Source organism: Phyllostomus discolor, chromosome 2 (genome assembly GCF_004126475.2).
Source record: "Phyllostomus discolor isolate MPI-MPIP mPhyDis1 chromosome 2, mPhyDis1.pri.v3, whole genome shotgun sequence".
Classification (NCBI taxonomy): Eukaryota; Metazoa; Chordata; class Mammalia; order Chiroptera; family Phyllostomidae; genus Phyllostomus; species Phyllostomus discolor.
In genome coordinates, this window is record NC_040904.2 from 22,929,180 (window position 1) to 22,942,211 (window position 13,032).

Consider the following 13,032-nt stretch of genomic DNA (forward strand, 5'->3'; position numbering starts at 1 on the left):
GGGCGGGGCGCCAGAAGCGCTGAGGCTCTGTGAGCGCATGCGGCCGTCTGGAAAGCGTGGGCCTAGGTCATTGGGCCGTTGCTGCCACGTGAGGGCGAGCTGAGCCTAACGGGTGTCTGCGGCCAGTGCTGAATCTTTGCAGCCTCTGAAGCCCCAGTAGCTAAGCGAGGGCTGGGCGTTAGGCTGAGGAAGGACAATGCCCGAACTGCAGGTTGGGGTTTCGTGCGATGCCGTTCATTTCGTGGGCCGACCAGAACCCGGGAGAAAATGGTTTTAAGTTTAAGAAGTTTCTTAATCAGCAGGCAAGGGTGCTTTGTGGCCCCCCAAGAGGGTAGAAAAAAAGGCTTGGCTAGATTTTGAAGAGATGCGTTATAGATCCTGTTTATAGAATGAATGAAACTGCTCAAGAGGTGTTAGGTTTCTCTGTTTTCTGCTTTTCCAAAATAGAGGAAGATGGGAGGGGAAAGTGGGGACTAGGTGCCCCCATCCACTAAGTTGAGTGAATTGAAATTATGCAACTCGTTACATCTCACTATTTTTGAGCTACAGTAAAAGTTCTTGTAAGAGGCAAGTATGAAAATTTTGTTTCATGGTAACTCAGTATGGACTCTTAATTGAAATAAAAGAAAAATGAGCTTAAGGAACCAAAAGCTTTTGTAATATAAATTGATTTGAAATGTATTGGAGTAGAGCTCTACGGGTAATGTGAACTGCCAGAAAGATGAACAAGTGGGGTCCTAGAGCAAATTAAGCCTGAAACAGGTAGAAGCAAAAATGATAAAACTGATATCCTACTTCAGATACATTGTGGGAAGGCAGGGTTCTTTAGAAAAGATTGTAATGTTGGAAAAATAGAAGATAGCAGGGAAAGAAGGCCGAATATGAGATACATTGACTCCATACAAGGGAAGACATGACTCTACAGGACCTCAGCAGGGCTATTGAGGACAGGCTGTTGTTGTAGACATCACTCATTCATAGAGTCGCCTGGAGTTGGAGCTGACACAATGGCACAAAAACATATAGAAAATACATCACCTATAATGAGTTTTATGTATAATACTTATAGATAAGTAATTTATATATTTATAAGCATATACATATAAATTATAATATTTACACGCAAGTATTTACATATAAAGTTTTATGTGTAAGATTAATGTTTTCCACTGGATAACATTCTAAAAACATAAACCTGTAGTTAAACATAACAACACTTTACATCATTTAAGAGATAAAATGTAACATTGCTGGCCTCCCACTTAAAATGTTGAAATAAATGTTCTCCATCTCAAAATTATTGAGAAAAAAGATTGGTTTCCTGAAGATGGATGTTAAAATTTGAATACAAAAAGTTGCACGCGTGTTAAATGTCACTAGAGTTTAGACAGGAAACCAAACTATGTAGACACCTCATTTCTAAAAACTAATGTTGTGCCATGTTTCAGAAAAAATTGTTGAAGGTTAAACTAACTGAGTTTAAGAAATTTTAAGGAAAACTTTTTAAGGAATGGTTCTTAAGGGAAGTTTCATCTGTGGACAACAAAGGTATATGAACTTACTGAAATGTGTTTTTTTTTCTTTTAAAATACATATGCATTGTAAGTTAAACATAAATACTTATTGAATGATGAATGTATCAGAAAATTTAATACTAAGTTATGTATGTAACTGAAAATTATTTTAAGACTAATTTTACAACATAAATGACAAATTCTCATTCACACACTATCTCCATTCATTTAGATCTAACATATATTGCAAAATAGGATTTTTTTTTTTTTGCTATTCTTTATCTTACCCCCAGGATCTTAGTGTAGTCATGATTAAATTTGGTTCCTTTTTTATGTTGTTGAGAGTTTCTTCCATTATTTTCTTTAAAGATTTTATTTATGCATTTTTAGAGAGGGGGGAAGGAGAAAGAGAGGGAGAGAAACAACAATGTGTGGTTACATCTTTCACACCTCCTACTGGGGACCTGGCCCACAACCCAGGCATGTGCCCCAACTGGGAATCAAACTGGCGATGCTTTGGTTCACAGGGCAGCACTCAGTCCACTGAGCTACACCAGCCAGTACTTCTTGCATTATTTTTGAAAAAAAAAAAGTATATATAGGTAAACTGAATCTTTGCTTGTCTAAAAGTGTAGTTGTTGACTTCCAGCTTCTATTAACAATGTGAAAGAAATATTCATCTGATTTTGTTTCTTTTGTAGGTAACTTTTTCTGTTTTATGGTTGCAATGTTTTTCTTCAATTTATAAATGTGCCTTTTTAAAAAAAAATTCTTAATCTTTGCTGTTATTTTCATTATATTACTCCAAAACTTAGCACATTAAAACAACCACCATTTTATCTCACAGTTGCTGTTGGTTTCGAATTCAGAAATGGCTTGGCTGGATGGTTCTGGCTCAGTGTCTGTCATGAAGTTGCAGTGCAGATGTCAGCTGGGATTCAAGTCACCTGAATGCTTGGCTGGCACTGGAGGATCCACTTCCAAAACGGCACACCACATGGCTGGTGGCGGAAGGCCTCAGTTCCCTACCACTGGAGTCTCTCTGTAGAGCTACTTAGGTGTCTTTCTGACAGGGCAGCTGGCTTCCCCCAGAACAAGTGACCTAGAGCAGCACGTTACTAAGTCCAGCCTACACTCAAGGAAAGGAGAATAAAGCTCCAACTTTCCTAGGGAGGAATGTCAAAGAATTGGTAGACATACTTTAAAATCATCACACTGGGAATTGATAAATTATTTCAATCTGAAGATAAAAATCTTTCTCTAGTTCAGGTAAGTCATCTTCTATTACTTAACAAATTGTAATAATTTATCTGCATATTGTTAAGGTTGTTCTTTTCTGTTGTTAAGAAATTTCAGAAAGGAAATGGGGCAATTCTGGGGTGCCAATGGAAAGATACTAGTATGCTGTAAAACCTCTGAATTACCAAATCTGTTGTATTTGTCATCTAGCCCCTAAATCCTATGGTTACTATTATAGTTAGTATTAACTATTGTTATGTATCAATTTATAACTATAATTATATTATTATAGTTAAAATTACTAACCCCAACATCCCTACTCGGTATCTCTGGACTCTGATAATGATATAGTTACTGATGTTTCATAGAGCCTCAAAGAAACTCTAGAGACATCAAGGATAAAAAGGGAAGGAACATGGACTAATGAAATAAGCTACAATCCAATTATTTTCATAGTAGTCAGAAGCTATAACAAAATTTAAGTCTACTCAGACCAAATAAATTCATACAGTAATTGGTACCTGTGGATTACCACAAACAAAAAATCATCTTTGTAGTATAAACCCTCAGGACTATTCTTTTTTTTGTAAGATTTTATTTACTTATTTTTAGAGAGAAGGGAAGAGAGGGAGAAAGAGGAAGAGAAACATTGATGATCAAGTGATACATTGATTGGTTGCCTCTTGCACGCCTCCAACTGGGGACCTGGCCCACAACCCAGGCATGTGCCCTGACTGGGAATCGCACTGGCGACCCTTTGGCTCACTGGCTGGCACTCAATCCACTGAGTCACATCATCCAGGGCACGACTATTCTTATGTATTCATATGGCCTTCATGTACTTACCACATCAATCAGGGTCCTATAATTTGGACAGGTCATTCTGCCTTTCTAAGTATTCAAAACAAACCTTTCAGTAACTCATTGTTTTTATTTTATTTATTGATTGATTTTAGAGAGAGAAGACAGCAGAGAGGGAGGAGAGGGGAGGAGAGAGTGAGAGAGAAACATTGATTTGTTGCACTTATTTATTCATCTTGTTTGTGCCCTGACTTCTTGTATGTGTCCTGACTGGGGATTGAACCCACAACCTTGGCATATTGGGACACTAAGCAACTGAACTACCCAGGCAGGGCAGTAATTCATTGTCTTTAGAAGTCCAGTTAGCCAGGAAGAGCTCAGGACACAGGAATCTGCACTGGCTAGAAGTTTCTAAACTAGAACATGTTATAATGCTGACCATGACAAATAACAAAATAGGCTAAATTCAGTAAACTAATATATATATAAGTTTGCTGTCTAAAATCATTCAAAAACAATTCAATTACTCTCAACTATTTACAGGCCAGACAAGAGTTCATACAATAGCCAATATATTTTGTACCCATCAAAGAAAGGTGAAACAATTAGTCAATTTTTTATAGGCCACTTGGTTAAATAAGGTTGATCAAACTCATTCTTGATATTTATTCTGGTTAGCAGTAGGTTGACAAAGTATTAAATATAAAATAGTTCCCAAATATCTCTTATGATATTTATCATTGTCCTCGGTCTTTACGCATTTTTTCACCATCTGCCAGAGCTTTAAATATTACTACACGGCAATCCAGAGCTGACATTCACATGATGATAGGGCATCAGAAAGAGACCAAATCTCTCATTGTCAAGTCCTCCCCTTCAGGAGCTGAATTTTGACTCAAGGCAGTGTGGAAGATGAGGAATAGGGTCAGGACATTCTGATGTAGAATATGGCGCAATCCTGGTTTATCTAAGGTGTAGCTGCCAATGTAGTGTGATGCCAGATGTTGGGTCAATACATGGCCCTTCCCCCTCCCACGACTGAGGGGCTAGTCCCAGGGCTACTGGCTAGGAATGTGCTTGTTTTGGAAATGGATTGTAACTTTTTCCTTATCACCTTTTGGGAATGGCTTCCTGTCCAGTGACTGCCTCTTGACCCTTTCTTTATACTGAGATGATGTAGTTTAGAGTCACTCATAGGAAACATGCCTCCTTTGTTTGGGACCCCTTAAAACAAGCCTCAAATGGGAGGTGGGGTGGGGGGGCCTGTCTCACATGGACTCCTGCCATCCGTGCACTCCCCTGTAATGTGAGTAGTAAAGGGCATGTCTACATCCCCTCGCCCACTGGGTGGTTCTATTGGAGTATCATGAACACTTAAGCAGCTCCCCAGTTTGGGGCTCCTACACTACATCAGATATTACACGTAGTAAGCCTGCTGGCCATATATAATGTATACTCCACATCTAAACTCTCAGGCTTTTTAGATGATCCATAAAAAACTGAAATTGTTTTCCTTGAATCTGATGTGGCTGTTTTAAAACATAGCTTCCAAATTCTTTATCCCTTGTTACTTTGAGAGCATGGCCAGTGTCCCATCCTTTGAGTGTAGGCTCTATGACTAACCAATAGAATACAGCTGAGGTGAGATTAGACTGATTTCCAGGAACAGGTCTTAAGAAACTGGTAGTTTCCATCTTGTCTCTGTTGAGAAAGTCACTCCGGGAAAGACTGTCAGGAAGGGGACTAAGGCCTGTGACCCCAGGCTGTCTGACCTAGTTAATAGCACCGGCCAAGTGTGCACTGTCTGATAAGTGAATTCCAGCCTCACACTGCACTGTCCTTGCTGGTACCACGCAGAGCAGAGACAAGTCTTCACCATTCTGCCATACCCAAATTGCTGTTTCCTTCTCCAGTGACCTCATGGTAGTCATCTTATGGGACAGACTGAGCTACTCCTTTACAAATCTGGGAGTGCTCCCCCACCAGGCACTCAGTGTTCTTCATCTACTGTGAAACAACTGTCACTGCCACTGAAAACAAGACCGATACCATAGGACCTGCAGCCAGTACTGTGGTACCGCTGTTCTGTTTGTATATTCAGTGCCCCTCACCCTCTTCTGCTGATAGAATTCTCCCTTTCCTTTGGAAAACTGCTCTTCCCTAATTGATGTGTCCAGTGAAGCTGGTGAAGCTGCCAAACACGAAACTATCCTGGTGGGAGCTACAATCCCTTTTTGCTTTCAATCGTCCTACCCTGTACCTTGGCCATCGTCCATTGCCCACACCTGAACAACCATAAGGGTGAACACAGGATCCTGGCCCATCGCAATCATTATATGGATTGCTAACATTTCCCAACCAGTCTCGTACTGATGACACTGATGACCATTCTTTCTAGTTTGATGGTTCTCCTGATACACACACACACAGTATAGAAGTAAAATTTCTGGGTGAGTATGTATATTTAAAATACTATTGCCAAATAGCCCTCCAAAAGTTTTATGCCATTTTATACTCCAACTGTGATTACTTGCATCTGCTTGCCCCTCATCAACACTTTGTATTTCAGACTTGTCAGTTTATACTTATATGACAAATATAAAATATGGTACTTTGTTTTGTATTCTTGTAATGACAAAAGCATATGTTCATGTTTATGATATATATTGTCATTCTCATTTAATATCAATCCAATATTTGTTCCTTTGCCTGTGTTCTGTTTTTTTTTTTTTTTTTTTTTCATTTGGGAGCTTGTTGAATTTACCTTTATTCTTGGTGTTCAGAATTATCACCAGGATGTATGAAGGTATGTGCATGTATGTTTTTCTAGTAATCTTACTCAACATTTACAAAGTTCCAAATCTGTCTTGAATTTAAGAAATTTTCTCCAATAATATATTTGATTTTTCCTTTTTGTTCTCTTCATTAACTCCTCCTGGAAATTCTAATAAACTTTTAGTTAGTTTATAGGCTCTGTCACTTAATTTTCTCTCAAAACTTTTTGCCCTCTGTTATTGGAAACTTCCAAATCAGGTCTTTCAAAAAAATTGGAATTGTACTGCTAAAATGTGTGCATTTCACCGGGGGTAAGGAGAGAGGGATGAGTATAGAAGATGATTATGGGAGTGCAACCACCCTGTATGGTACTGGAATGACTGTAATGGCAGTTACATGTCTTTATAGATTTGTCCAAACCCATCGCATATACAAGAGTCAACCCCGATGTAAACTGTGAACTTTGGGTGATAATGATGTGCAAATGTAGATTCATCAGTTGTCACAAATATACCACTCTGTGGGGAATCTTGATCACGGGGGAGGCTTTGTATGAGTGGGGTTGGGGGGGGTGGTTAAATGGGAAATCTCTGTACATTCTGCTCAATTGTGCTGTGAACCTAAAACTGCTTTATAAAAAAGGTCTATTTTTAAAAGTCTGTGCAATTCAAAATATGGAAATTTTACCTCATTAAAAAAGGAACCGTGAAAATCTATTTGCATAGGTGCTGGGGTGGTGAGGGTTTGGTGAATTAAGAATGGCAGATTACCAACAACTATTGAGGCTTGCTGGTATGGGAGGTCATTACACCATTCTGTTTATTTTGTACATGTTCAAAGTTCTCTGTCATGAAAAGAAGAAAAGCAAAACAAAAAAATTTGGTTTAACAGCTGTTTTTAGTTCTGCTATTCAGTCTGTTTCAGAAAACATAAACAAAAACAAAATCTGAAGTGGGAAGAGAGAATTTTACTGGAGGGATATTGATGGCTTCCCAGAATATGTGGAAGGCTGGGAGACCTGGTTTAGTAAAATCAGGGAAACCAATACAGCTCAAGGCTTAACAGCAGGGATTAGAACTATAGGCTTACAGGAGAAGTCCCCCAAAAGTGCTCCACTGCCTGGTCTGTGATCTTTGAGCTTCAAGATTTACCCTGGGCTCTCTTACAAAAACTAATGCCACCACCTAGTGGTCCTTCCTAAACCGATGTGTAGTTGCAGATTTTTTGACTGGTTTTCCAGTTCACTATCATCTGAATTATATCTTATTTTTAAAAATTTACTTATTTTTAGAGAGATGGAGAAAGAGAGGGAGAGAAACATTGATCAACTGCCTCTTGTGCACTCCCTACTGGGGACCTGGCCAGCAACCCAGGCATGTGCCCTGACTAGGAGTCGAACCAGCAACCCTTTGGTCCACAGGCCAGTGCTCAATCCACTGAGCCTCACCAGTCAGGGCTATATCTTCTATATATTCCTCAGAACTTTTCATTGCTTTTTTGGGTGGAGGAGAGTCAGCTTTATTGAGGTATAATTTACATGTGGTAAAATTTTAGTGCACAGTTCTATGAGTTTTGACAAACAGGTATATAACCACCACCACAATCATGGAATGATACAGTTTCATCACTCTAAAACATTCCCTTGTACTTACTGAAGTCACCCTCTCCACCTACCCCCTGGCAACCACTGATCTGTTTTTCTCTAGCTATAGTTTTGGAAAAGTTATATTTTTCCAAAAGGTCATGTGAATAAAATCATACACTGTGTAGCCTTTTGTCACCTGTATTGTTAATTCTCCCCCCTCTACCACACTTTGAAGCCTTTTTTTTTTCTTTTTTGGCTGAGTAGCATTTCATAGTATGGATCTACCAGTATGTTTTTAGCCATTCATCAGTTCAAGGACATTTGGGTTATGTCCAGCTTTAGTGTAAGCCTAAGTTTTCATTGATCTTAGGCAATGACTTAGTATAGAATTGCTGAGTCATACGGTGTGTATATATTAAACTTTATAAGAAACTGACAAACTGCTAAACATTTTCTAACTGGTTGTGCCAGTACAACCAGGCAACATTTTTCTCTGCTTATGATAACCTACCTGATTTTCCAATATTGCCATATTTTTATTAAAAATTAAACATTTTTTCTTCTGTCATTTTATGGCATTTCAGAAGGTTGAGAAAATGACACCAAATATTTTATGTAGCATATCATGTTTATTAACTATTAGTACTGCTTAATTTGTGAATTTTATTTCCCCCTTACTTCATTGGGGTATTGGTGTTTTTAGTTTTTAATTTATTATAATGTGCTTCATATGTTTTAGAGATTAATATACCTGTTGTTTTTTGTACTTGAATATCCTGGAGCTGCTTTACACACATGCATGCACGTATATGTACACATGTGCACACATACATGTATGTGTGTAACACAATATACACACATATAACATTTGATGCAGCCTTAAAAAGGAAAGAAATCCTGTCACGTGCTATAATATGGATGAAACTTGAGCATGTTATGCTAAGTGAAATAAGCCAGTGTCAAAAAGACAAACACTATATGATTCCACTTACATAAAGTATCTAAACTAGTGACATAGAAACAAAATGGAATAGTGCTAACCAGAGGCTGACAGGAGGGAAATGGGGACTTGTTGAATGGGTATGATTTCAATATTATCAAAGGGAAAGTTACGAAGATCTGTTGCACAACAGAAAAAATACTCAGCACTACTAAACTGTACACTTAAAAAGGGTTCAGATGGAGCCCTGATGGTGTTGCTCAGTGGATTGAGCATGGGCCTGTGAACTGGAGGGTCACTGATTCTATTCCCAGTCAGGGCACATGCCTGGGTTGCGGGCCAGGTCCCCAGCAGTGGGTGTGTGAGAGGCAACCACACATTGATGTTTCCCTCCCTCTTTTTACCCCTCCCTTCCCCTTTCTCTAAAAATAAAAGTTTTTTAAAAATGGTTCAGATTATAAATTTTATGCTATGTGTTTTTACCACACATGCATACATGTACACACATGTGTGTATATGTGTGTGTACCCAGTGAATCTGTGCCATGAATTTTAGGAATAACCAATTCAAAAATCCATTACAATAATAACACTGCAGCTCTGGCTTGGCGGCTCAGTTGGTTGGCGCATCATTTCATACACAAAAAAGATGCAGGTTAAATTCCCAGTCAGGGCACACACCTAGGTTGCGGTTTTGATCCCTGGTCAGGGCACATACAGGAAGCAACCAGTCTGTTTCTCTCGCTCCCTTACTCTCTAAAATCAGTAAAAACATATCTTCAGGGAAGGATTAAAAAAAAATCACTGTAAACAGATGCCAGAGACAGTGATAACAGGGCCATTGCTCTGTTTTAAAATGTTCCCAACGATACTTGTTACTTTCAAGATTGTTTGGCAAAGTACATTTTGAATGTTTAATAAACAATAAAAAGGCTACAGCCAATTGGCCTGGTTTGAATCTCATTTCTGTGTTTTAGTGGCTGTATAACCTTATGTTAGTTAATTTCTCTCCCAATTTTCTCAATCAAAAAAGGATGACAAGGGAATAATAACAGTGGAAAGTAATGGTACCCATCTCATAGGACTATTGTGGGGATTAAATGAGTTAATACATGCAAAGAATTGAGAATCACGCCTTGACACATGAAATGTTATATAAGGTCTATTGCGACTACCACCACCACTACCACCAGCACCACTACCACCACCACGGCCGTTATTATTAAGGGGCTTTTGGTCACGAGTTTTGGAAACTTTTCAAAGAAAAGATACCAAAAGTTGTATCCCTCTTTTTCCTAGAGATGAGAAGGGACAGAATTTGGCTGAATCCATTCTCACCTGGACAATGTCAGTTTGGTCCCAAGAGAAGATGACCAGAATTTGATTACATAGTTGGGAGAGAGGGCATAGAAGGGTGATCAGTAAAAATATAATGATGCTAATAACATTCAGTGGTCTTCTGCTTTAAGAAAACATGATATTAAAAAATATAAATGTGTGCTGCTGGTGTGGCTCAGTCGATTGAGTGCCAGCCTGCAAATCAAAGGGTTATTGGTTTGATACCCAGTCAGGGCACATGCCTGGGCTGCAGGCCAGGTCCCCAGTACGGGGGTGCATGAGAGGCAATCACACATTGATGTTTCTCTCCCTCTCTTTCTCTCTCCCTTCCCTTCTCTCTAAAAATAAATAAAATCTTTAAAAAATAATATATAAATGTACCATATATGGAACTTGGGTGATTATTACACAATCATCTATTGCTTTTTGAAAGGATTTAACTAAAAATTTTAAAACATGACCTTTATGGTGCATTTCATTTTTGAAAAATTTGAAGTGATTTCAAACCTAAAGTGAAGTTCCAGTAACCGTACAAAGAGCTCCCACATACTTTTCATTCTGAGAGGGGGTTCAAGTTCTGTCACTTGTCTGAATTATACTCTTAATAGCCAAAGGTTTCAGTCCCGGAGCTTGTATTTCACATGGTTGGCATGTGCCTTTATTCTCCTTCAATCTGGAACAGTTTCTCCATCCCCCTTGACCTTCATTTTTTAAGATTACTGTGGCAAATTGTATTTTACAAGCATCGCACCACACTTCTAGTTCACATGCTCTTCTAGAACCCTCTCCATGGATCTAGATGGGCCTGTTACTCATTCAATGTGTAGAATGCAAAGAAGTAAACCTGTGTGACTTTCAATGCTACAGAGGAATAAACCAGTGTGACTTCCCATGGTAGGTTCGGAAGGGCCATGTGGCTTCTACATGGCATGCTTGCACTTTCTCTGTCTCTCTTTCTCTCCCTTATAGTCCTGAGCTGACATTTAGGAAATCCTGTTACCTTGAAGTTGTGGTCATGAAGAGACCACATAGAGGCAGAGATGCCAGATAGGCCACGGCTGTTGCAGCCCTCAGCTGTTTGGGCCTCCCAGCTCAGGTGTCAGGGATGAGAGTGGGAAAGCCTTCAGATGATTCTTGCTCCCACCCTTTGAGCCACTCTAGCTGAGGCCGAGTGGAGCCCAGCTCTTAACTGTAATACAGCTGCATTGGGACAGAGAAGAGCTGCCCCTCCTACCCTTGTTCAAAGTGCAGTAAAATAAAAACTGTTGTTTTATCCACTAGGTTTTAGGGTGTTTGTTACGAGGCAATAGATAACTGGAACAAATTACAAACCGGTTATTTTGTGGAATGTGCCTCCTTTGGGGTTTGCCTGATGTTCACTTACAATTAGGTTATACATTTTAGGCATGACACCACCGAAGTCATACTGTGCTGGGCTCACCGTATCCATCAGATGATACATGACGTTGATTTGTTCCACTACTGCTGATGGTAACTTTGATCACTAGAATAAGGATGTACCTTCAGGTTTCTCCACTGTGAGGTTACTCCTTTTCCTTGAATATTTAATAATTATTTTGCAGGGAGAGACTTTGAGACAATGTCAATAAAACCTGTTCTTGATCTAACTTCTATCCTTGAATTTTACCATCCATTCTTGTTTCTTGTCTGAACTTATTATTTCTGATGGTTACAAAATGATGATTTTTCCATCATTTTGAACTTTGAACTTTATTAGTTGACATTCTGTTATAAAGGGTTTGTCTCCATTTAATCATTTATTCATTTACAGAGTCATACAATCATGGATTCCTAGCTTAATCAGCAGATATCATCTGTTTACCATGGCTATTTATTTAATTTAAAAAAATTCTCCCCTGAGGACATATTTTCATCGGTTTTTTAGAGAGAGGGGAAGGGAGAATGAAAGAGAGAAGAAACATCAGTCGGCTGCCTCCCCATATGCACCTTGACCAGGGATGGACCCTGCAACCTAGGCATGTGCCCTGACCTGGAGTCAAACCCACAACCTTTCGGTTTACGGGATGATGCTCCGACCAGCTGAGCCACACCAACCAGGGCTGTTTATTTTGATATAATGTCCCAGTTTTGGCCAGTAAAAGTCCTTTCAAATGGACTCCTGTGTCCCTCTGACATGTGCCCATTATACTCTGAGCACTTCCTTACTTTCTGGCATGAAAAATGTTCCTGGTCTCCTTGTCCTTGCCTTGGTCTTGAAATCAGTCATTTCTCTAAAAAGGCCTGGTTCTTCTTGCTAAAGAACGGCATTTAAAAACCAGGCTCTGGGTGCTACATTTGCTTGTTGCTACTGGGATGATCCTGCTTCCCGGACTTTCTGTGGACAGAGACAAGTGAACAGGTAACTACAGCAGAGGGTGGTAAGTACTAATGAAGGGGAGAGGCTCGTGGGAGCACAGAAGAGGAAGAAATGTCTATCCCAAGATTGCCGAGTTGTGTGTGTGTGTGTATGTGGGGAGCAGAACGATTCTAGACAGAAGATACGTAGTTCAAAGGCCCAAAACAAGAGAGAAAATGTCCTGTTTAAGGAACTAAAGTAGGTGAATGTGGCCAGAGAGTAGAGCGAGGGGGCAGTGGTAAGAGAACAGGCTACAAGGTAAACAGGAGCTGGCCGCATTTCCAAGTACCAATTAAGCAACATTAGAAGTTAGGAGTTTATCCTCAGATCAATGGGAAGCCATTAATAAAGGATATATGATTAAATTTTATTTTTTAGTTTATAAATTTTAAAAAACCTCACATACCATCCTAAAAGGAGTTTGAAAAACTAGGTACTCCCACATTTTAAGTTTACATCTAATA

At 39.3% G+C, this 13,032-nt stretch overlaps 1 long non-coding RNA gene across 1 annotated transcript; it reads left to right on the forward strand.

The window, feature by feature from the left end:
• The first annotated feature begins 6 nt into the window (after nt 1-6).
• LOC118498786 lies at nt 7-3,203 on the forward strand. The gene is made up of 2 exons (XR_004901249.1): nt 7-88; nt 2,362-3,203. It is a non-coding gene; the product is annotated as an uncharacterized LOC118498786 (long non-coding RNA).
• The last annotated feature ends 9,829 nt before the right edge of the window (nt 3,204-13,032 follow it).